Source organism: Telmatherina bonti (genome assembly GCF_933228915.1).
Source record: "Telmatherina bonti genome assembly, chromosome: 5".
In the NCBI taxonomy this organism is placed as follows: Eukaryota; Metazoa; Chordata; class Actinopteri; order Atheriniformes; family Telmatherinidae; genus Telmatherina; species Telmatherina bonti.
This window is the reverse complement of record NC_136623.1, coordinates 15,106,377-15,116,685: the sequence shown is the minus strand read 5'-3', so window position 1 is coordinate 15,116,685 and position 10,309 is coordinate 15,106,377.

Genomic DNA, 10,309 nt, shown 5'->3' with positions numbered 1-10,309 from the left:
CAGTTTGCTGAGAAGTGTTAACTAGTTTATATAGAATAACATTTCTTATGTTGTTTCAAGGCTTACAGAGATTAATTACACAGGAAAGCCTCTATAAATGAAATATTCAAACAGTAAGATTGGATTTTAGGTGTATAATTAAGCCATGAGGATCTTTGACTTGAAGGAGAAGACATACTCAACAGGGACGGCTGGTGGACAGGTGCGGGATGACAAGCTTTCAGGTGGATGGATTCATGGGAATTTCAGGTGAAGGATGGAAAAGGAGGTGATCGAACTACTGCCTCCATGACAAACTGTCTTTTTAAGTAAAACTCATGAGTGAGAGTCAGAGATATAATTAACATTATAAGTGCTCTGTTCTTTAATCTTGAGCCTCAAATGGTTGATTTATTTCTGAATTAATTTTATCATTTATGAGCTCAGGTAAATATAAGTGTAAATATTTGAAAATTTAAGAGTTGTGTTTTTAATTGTGTAACAGCTTTAGGTTAAGCATTAATTAACGCAGTTTTAGACGGTCCAGATCCAGGAAAAGTATCTGCGAAGGTTTTAATGGTAGCCTTGTCATTTATTACTCAATGCTAGTGAGAAATGTGGATTTGAAGCTGCCACCTTGGGGAGCTGAGGATGATACAGACAGAGTGACAGAATTTACCACAGGCACCATGTGTCATCCTGGGTTGACAACAACTATCAATCTTTCCTCCCAGGGAAGCAAGTATATTGGATGTGCATATAAGACAAAATATATCACAAAAGAATAATGCAGAAATGAATGTAAGTCCCTGCTGGGTTTTCCTAAGGATACACAAATCAAAATGTGACAATTCCAAGGCACAAAGCACCCCCTAGTCAGTAACCTCTGTAATATTTTCATGATCTGCACTTCACTGTGGGAATTGAATTATTAGGGAGTTATAAATGTGTCCTCCAAAAGGAGCAAAGCGTCCTCCCGTTCGCAAGTCCATTTTGCCCCTCATTACATTTTCTTGGAGTATACTGCATTCACCGGGTAGATCTTTTTTTCTCTTTCTCAAAAGTCGGCTGATATTTCTGCAGCTATTTGTCTCGATTTACAGTATAGAAATACTTGCTGCTCAAAATATCTGGCAGGGTTGTAAATTATAAAACCCTCTTTTATAAAGCCTGACCCTGAAGAGCATGTCTTTTAACTGCGGCCCCTCAGAGCAATCCCTTAGCTATGATGTACTAATGCAGAACACATATTGAAAAAATATCATTTTCATCATCAAATACAATTATTTATATCTTAAAAATGATGGAAATGTTTTTCTTTCTGCACTTGAAAGTGATTGAAGGAAAATGCATCTTTTTTACATAAAATGGAGTTAAAATCATTTTTCTGGCAGAACAGAAAACGTGAAACTGTCACAAATAACTCTGTAGAGCGAACACTAAGCCTTCTGAAGTGAATCTTTTAAAAAGGAAACCAGTCTGGGACATGTGAAATTTATAAGTTAATCGCTGGCTTTGCAAGGCAAACTTGATATTTATAAATACTTCATAAGCTACCATACGGTATCATTACGCTTGAGAGGTGGAAGAGTTACAGCAAAGTCCAACTTTAAGGGTAAAAGTTTCAAACTAAGAATGCAAAATTTTAGTACAAAGACAAAAGGACTCTGCAAAGCAATCATGAGATATAGATGGAGCGAGTGTCTTAAAAGGCCACCAGAGAAGAGAAGAGACAGAATTTGCAGACTCATGAGGAAAATTTAAACATGGCATGCTTTAAACATAGAAAGTGTCTTAGTCATGTCTTAGGTTCAGTTCACTAATTTCTTATTTGTACATTACCCAAAACACGCGGGAAATGCGGACCACGCATTTGAGCAAACTTTCACACTTTGTCGCCATGTTTCGTGTTCTGACACTTTTTCCATTTTCCATCCCTTGCTTCCCTCTCTGCAGTGATACACATCCAAACAGCTGGTTTGATATGTAGTTACTGACATGATGTGATGCAGTAAACCAAAGTGCAAGTGTCATGTGATGCCCTGCTTGTGCTTTTTTTCAGCCTCAGGTTGCTGCAGAGCAACAGCAGCTCCAAACAGGCATTTTTTTCACTGTGCTGCATCAAAAATAGTGTTTTGATATTGAGATTTAATTGTAGCATTTTGAGAACTTTACCATACTTCACAGTCGAAAGAAAAATACTTTATAGGCAGTTTTATTCTCAAATGTACATTTCCTCTCTCCAGTCAGAACTCAGATGCCTCTGGTTGTGCAACAAGGATAAGAACAATAAACCCTTTCATGCATGCATTTATAAAAACCAATGCAACATTTATTAAAATACAGTATTTTACCTCTACAGACATATGCAATACTTTTTTGTTAAATGGTGATATTTTAAGTTTATGACCATTTATGATTTTTTAAAAACGCATTCCTATCAAATGTTTTTGAAATAATATATAATTATGATTATATTATGTAAATATTTAATAAAATAAAGCTGTATCATTTCTTTTTCTTATTTATTGCAAGGCAAACTTACATGATTACAGTTTGTAAACAATAAATAAATGTTTAGGTTCAAACATTTATTTATTGTTCACTGAGTGGTAATGTACTGGATGACTCACTAACATCCAATGAAGTGGTTTATATTTATATATATATATATATATATATATATATATATATATATATATATATATATATATATATATATACACATAAGAAGAAAAGAATAAAAGAAAAAAGCTGTAAATAGGTTTCCACTATAATGATTGCTATGAATGAAAGGGTTAAGTTGAAGCCATGCAGGCAGAAGCCAATAAAATCATATTGAAATTCCCCCTGTACTCATCGTCTCAATAAATCCTGGGCATGACTGTCTATCAGTCCCTTTGTGTCTTTGGCTTTTTAATATTAAGAATGGTTTGTCATACAGAATATTTTTAACAGATGGATTTTTGTCTGTAATTCTGCAAACAGATTTTGCTTTATTGGAAGTGACTAGAAGAAAAGAAATCAAACCAGTATGAAGAACTTACATTCTGCTGTTAAATATAAAACAAAGTTCTGGTTGTGCATTATTAGGTCATTCATTTCATTGACCTATGTAATGGCTGATTAAAAAACATTGCTAGGAAAGTGAAAAGCGAGATGTTTATTAATGTCTACAAAATACAGCCTTGATGTACATTAGCACGGGTTTATTGGAAATGAGGAAGTTTTAGCTTCCTACTTTACTGGTAATGTGAATGCAGCACAGTTAGAAGGTGGGTGGAAATGAGGATCCTGAGTATTTCTACTCTAAGCTGAATCTATGATATAACGTTTCCTTGCAGAATTCTACCGTTTACGGAGTGGGGCTTTTCCCGTTCCTCTTGACAGAGTACACTTTCAGTGATTGTGGGTTGTTTGTGACAATTGACAACACACCCTGATCCAGGCACGCTTCAGTTTGTTTGTATTAGCTAGGAATGATGTCTTTGTGTAGAGGACAGCTTGCTCACACAACAATGTATCTTCAGTTAATGTGCATGGACTAAACCATTACAGAATCAGGTTTTATTTTGCTTAGTCATGACATTTTGTGTGTGCATGTGGCCACACTTCCCTCATTTCTCTCACACCTAAAAAGCTGCTTACCCATCCTGACAGCTTGGGCAAGTTCAAGCCAAAGTACACAACACCACTCTTCAAAATCAGTCAACTTTGAAATGAAATTAAACAAAAGGTACAGAAGAGAACAAAAGGTTCCAACTGGCTGATGAGAGACGCTGGTTCAGTGAAAATACTGAACCAGTTATAATGTGCTTTGTTTAAACTAGGATTAAAGAAGAGAGAGAACTGAGACGTGATAACGGAACAGCATATTGCATTTTATTTGACGCAATCAATAGAAAATGTTGATGCTGGGATATGATAAAGTAAAAGTCAAACATGCAATTAGATTAGTCCAGTTTTCACCATTTACCTTTCGATAACAAACAGATCATCATTTTCCAGCCAATATTCTATAGGTATTGCTTTTTATTGTTTGATGGGTTTTTGTCCTGACCAAGCTGTTTTAATAATTTAAACCAAATACTGAACTCTAATCAACCAAAGGAAAACAGGGTTATCATCAGTCTGTAACGGTAAGTTTAGTTGTTACGTGAATACCTGCAGCCAACGACTTCACATTGTAACAGATCAGAAAACTTCCCATCAACAGCTCTATTTTTGGTGATGTGTGTTAATGTCTAGCACTACGGAGTAGAAGCATGTGTCAACTTCTAGTAAATCAACCATAGTGATCCTCTTGATTTTTTTTTTCTTCAAACTTACAGCACCCAACCATAGTGGGGTCCTGCAGCATAAGATCCGTCTTCTTGTAAGCTGAAATTTCAGTTTGAATGTGGCCCATATATATTTATATAAATCTGAGATTTAATCATCAACATCTTACTTTTTAATTCCTCGTGTTATGTAAGATTGAGCAGAACTATACCAAACAGCTCAATGAGGTAGAAAATATTTATTCTGAGTTTTGTAAAGGCAGGAGAATTGGGGGTTAAAGAGAAATGACATTGTGACTCACCCCCTTTAGCTCTTCTCTGTAAACAAGTCTGTCTATAAAAACACCAGCAGTTCCTTGGTTACAGAAATAAACAAATCTACTCCATATGCTACTGTTTCATATGAACATATGTTATTATTGGACTGTTTCTGTGTAGGTTAAATTTAAGACACTTTGACATCTTTTATTACATCAGTGCTCTTGATGAGGTACAACAATAAACAGTGTTGGTGTGCAGTGCCTTGGCCTTTACGCAGACTGACCAGGAGAAAACATTTGTCAAGATGCAAACAACCCCAAAACAACCTGCTGACATTGTGTTTCAGTCGGGGCCTGAGGAAGAATGTGAGGCTAACCGTGCAAACTCGCAGTGAGATGGAGTGCTTGTTTCTTAATCCAAGACTGGATTTCTTTCTTGGGAATTTAGCATTTGCCTTTGTGAAGAATGTGATACTCATTATGGCTAATCTTGGAAATAACTCAACAAAATGATAACAAACATCTGTTTCATCAAATCAGCTTTTTTTCTGTATCTTGCGGTTATGGATCATTAAGCTGCCATCGTTAGTGTCTTCTGGGACTCCATATATTAATGGCTCAGCCATAAATTAGAAGTAAATGTCATTGTATGATAAGTTCCTGGTTTTATCGTTCTCTTGTTGGCTACACTTCTGTTATGAAACATAGAAATGATGCTGCCACAAATAGTTGGCTTTAATAGACTTAAAATAATGAAGTGAAATAATGATGCAAGTCACAGTACATTGCATAATTAATAGTGTTTACACCACATGGTTACTATGAATTTATTATTAGTGGGTTGATTGGGTTCAGGAGAGTGTACATGGACTTTTCCTTGTTGATGCGAAACAGTCATGTTAAACTCAGAAAGAGCCAGAGTGCATAACGTCTATGTGCATTTTATGAAAATACAGCTTTAAAACTGAGAAATTAAATGACTAAAAGATAAATAATTGTTTAGCAGTCGCTTATTATTGACTTCCACATCATAACATCACTTCAAGTAATCTCTCTTTGTCTTGTTCAGGGAGATCATTCCTATAAATGACCTGCTTGCGGTTTTCTTCATTTTCCCCCTTACAGCCTTACTCAAATTAATTTTCCTGCCTGTTTTTTTCTCTTCAGATCAATAAAGTTGACTTGATCTGCTTTGCTTATTTTTCTCTTTTTTCCACAAAACAGTGATATAGTTCATGCTGTGCTACAAATTAAGTTAAATATTTCCAAATTAAGTTACTTATTGAAGTTTTCTGGACTAGTTTGACTCATTGTGATTAAGCTATTGACTGATGCAAGTTTTTTTTTTTTTTTTTAGGTTCCCCTTGTAACCTGTCTTGTTCAATTTTTTCTTTCATTTGCCTCTCCATCTTTTTTCTCACTCACAAATACACTTTAGTTTTCCAACCTAGTTTTATTTATATTCTCTTGTCTCTCACTCTGTTTGGCCTTTACTAAAAGTTTTGATTAATTTATGGGTGAGTAGAGGGACTCCGAGTCACTTGAAGTTCACTTTTGAAGAGAAAAAAGGCATGTATTCATTCATCTGTGGCTGCTGTCTGAAGACATTCATTTTGCTTTTTTAAGCCTCTCAGCTGGAAATCCTAAAGGAAAGAGCGACACAGATTATCCAATCCCAGAAAAAAATCTGCATTAAATTGAACCAATAAAAGAAAATGAATTTGAGCATTTATGTATGCAGTTGCACAAAAACCATTTGAGAATCTTTTGTTTTTATGGCATCAAGTGGAATTCTGAGAATGCATGGTTAATAGCATTTCTGGAGACATGATCCTACAATGATTCATCAGTCATGTCCAGAACTTTTATTTAGTACAATTTATTAATTTACTGAAGAACTACAACACATTTACCTTTTAGTTAGATACTAAAAAGGATTTTCTCAAGATTATATGGCTTTTGGCACCATGTGCTGAGATGTTCTGACTGTAAACAACATATTCAACATATTTTGTAAAATAAACTTGCAAATAAAAACAGAATAATATGATCCTCTAGTAAATGCTTTCACTAAAGTGCCTCTCTTTTTAATTCCATGTGTTAATTAATCGAGGGTAATAAACCCCTTATCCCTTCGCAGGGCAAAGTGGTTGTAAACATTTAATCAACATTTTCCTCTCAGTTTGACTGCAATGTTTTGTGAGGCTTCTGAGACACAGAGAGGCTCTCCATGTGCTTAGTTTTTTATTAAAATTTTAGTGTCTGTGCTCTCATTAATTTACATTTTAAATGATAAATCTTTAAAATTTCTCTTGTATACAGCTAAAGGCTTTAGTGGCTTCCCTGTTTATAATGACAGGGTAAAAATAACAGGTGTACATTTATTTATGTTTTTTATTGGGTGCTGTAAAATGACACACCCTGCACGGACATCAGGAGCTGTTTCCTAGGACTGGCACACTGCGGTGGAGGTACCTGTAAATCCTCTGAAGGGTGGAGTGTCTCCTGCGGGTAGGGAATGACAACTTGTCCCAAGTTGGGATGTTTAAAAATCTCCTGGTCTTTACGAGTGACAAAAGGATGAAGCAGGAGATCAGCAGGCAGATCAATGCAGCATCTGCAGTGAAGTGGACTCTGCCTGAGACTGCTGTGGTGAACAAGGGGTTGGATGAAGCTCATGATTTATCAGTTGGTCTATATTTCTTCAAATCAAATCAAATCAAACTTTATTTCTTGAGCACTTTTCATGCCATGGGCAACACAAAGTGCTTTACAAGATAAAATCAAGTCATAAGGATTAAAACAAACAGTGGATAACAAGGAATTTAAAAATAATAAAGACACAAGCTCTTTCCACACACTCGGACACACACAAGGACATAGGGCAAACAACCCCTTCCACACATACACACACACACACACACACACACTCCCCGAAAAACATAATTCCCTGAACATTGTCTATTTAACCGAATGCAGGTTAATAAAACAACTAAAACATTGATTAAGTGATAAAAATTCTGACTTGGTGCTGATGTGAGGAAACAATACCGAGGGATCCATCCACACCAGGAGCAAGTCCCCCGCATGCTCATAGGGGCCGCTGCCACAGCAACCGCACAACTCCCATGCAGCAAAGGGCCCACCACACAGCCGTAAAGCTGCAGTGCTGGACCCTGCGCCACCCAAACAGCAGCGGTCGCCATGACAACAGCCCCAGACCAAACAGGCAGGGCCCCCAGCATGCTGGATCCCCATTGCTTATAGTCATAAGCTGTGGGTAGTGACCAAAAGAAAAAAACTGTGAATAAAAGTGGCCAAAATGGATTTCCTCTGAAGGGTGGCTTGGCTCTCCATTGGGATAGTATGAGAAACTGGGTCAACCAGGACGGGGTTAGGAGTAGGCCTGCTGCTTCTCTGCATGGAGAGGAACCAGATGAGCTGGCTCAAGCATCTGGATAGGATGCCTCCCAAGTGAGGTGTTGTGGGTATGTCCCACCAGGAGGAGGCCCTGGGGAAGGCCCAGAACAAGCTCAAAGGACTTTGTCTCTTGACTGGCCTGAGAATGCCTCAAGATTTCCCTGAGGAAGCTTAAAACAGCGGCCAGATAAAAGGAACTGTCTGGCTTTCTATTTGCGCTGCAGCCCCTTGACTGTTCCCATAAAAAAGGCCATGGAAGGATGGATGGATGGATGGATGGATTGATAGGTGGATGGATGGATGGATGGATGGATGGATGGATGTGTGCTGTAAAATATCTCTAGCTTCTTATAGAGACAAAATCAAGTCAGTAGCTTTTTTTTTTTTTATCACAAACTTGTATTATTTTAGAAAGACTAGGAGTGAATCTGATGAAGGAAAATATAAATTTACAAATGTATTTTTGCATATTATGTCACATTTTTTATTACACACTAAAGCAATTGCTTCTACTTGCAAAAGGAGCATTATAGCGGCAGCCTAATGCTAAACTAACATTCAAATTAATGATATCCCTTCTTACATACTGAACATATTACATATTAGGACTTTCAGTCTGCACATCTGGGAACAAATTCATTAGCATTAGATTATGTATGAAGGCTGTAGGGAGACTTCTCCAGCTAAAGCAGTCAAGAAGCAGATCTTTGATTGTTCAAAAGAAATTGAATCATTATGGACACAAGCTAATATAATACAGGACAATGATTTAGATTATTTTAGATGAATGACCTCGATGTACATCAAAGTTTTGGGAAGAGGAAAGAAATTATGTTACAACTAAAATGTGCATGAACCATTTCTTTTTCTCAGTTTTGTTTCTCCATTTCTTCTCTAATCAGCTAATTCAGAGGGAGCGATTGGGATTATGATAAATCTTGGGAAATTAATAGGACTTACTGATGGCAAAGATTTACAGTATCTGTCCTTGTTTACCCCACTTCACTGTTCTGATTAGAACACTAAATAAGACTATTTCATTAACCTTCCAGATAAAGAAAAGAACAGAATTATTAGCTGTTTTAATTTGGAAATTAAGTTACCTCTCATACCCTAAACTATCAAGGTTTTCGATTTCCCTTTAAAAAATACAACAACAAAAAGCCATAAAAGATTATTTAAAAGCTGTTGTAAGAAGTAAATGAAAAAATGTTTCTATGCCCTGGATGCTTAACCTTGGTACGATTGTTGGACTGATAATTGAAAGATTTCTCTGTTCCTGAACTTTAGTCACCCAGAAAAGAAGCTTTTCCAGATAATTTCTGAAAGTCTGATTTCATCTGGCTGCAAGCTAAACAAATATGAAATGACTTGTTTAGAATATTCTCTGTATTTTCACATATTTCTGCACATTCGAACACTGTGTTTAAAGCCAGTGGGTCATGTTAAAGGTCAGCAAATTAATAAAAAAAACAAACTGAATTTTATCAGTTAGGTAATTATTTTATTTGTATTTCTTTCTAGAAATTTCTTACCCCCATAATTTGCATCAGTGAGTAATAATGTGTTAAAGCCATCTGAGCAGAAAAACTGTATTGTGTTGAAAATGCAGCTCAATTACTGAACTCTTCCAAGCAGCTAGAGAAAAATATCACATCAAATGTGGATTTTTAAGATGACAGGAACCAAAAAAGCTGCCCAGTATTTTGCATTTAAAATATCCACTTTGTGTTAAAGAGACCAGTAAAGGATCTGCATGTCTGACAAATAGCCTGCAGTAAAAACTGCTGTATCCTGTGGGATATGATCAGTGTTTGCAGCCATTAGAGCCAGAATTTCATTAAAACTGACTGAATGAGGACTGCCAACAGAAAATTGTATGTTTTGTATCCAAATTAAATAAGAAACAACTTTCTCAGCATCTGTGACCCAAAAATATCTAACAGCCTTTATTAACATTGTAGACTAGCGTCATTCTGAAATATCCAAAATGACAAAGAGAGCTTGACACTTTTTTCTTAATTGTAATTATTTCTTCCAAATTTTTTAGAATCGACTTGCTCATGATTCCAGTGGAGATCTGTCTCTTCCTTCCAGATAGAAGACATAAAGTCAGATAAGATGTGACATGCTGATAGCTGCTCCGGAACCAAGATAGCTTCTGTTTGTCTGATGAGAAATGTTCAGAGAAAGACAGAAAAGGATTATAGATTGCAGCAGTGGTGGACGAGAGGAGAGCTGTGCAAAATAAAACTGAAAAGGCAAAGTGTTGGACAGAATGCATGACCTTTTGCAGATGGGTGTTTGTAAACTAGCTGCTTTTTCCAGAGAAATGAAGGAATAATGACGGTGGTATTCAGAGTATGTTGA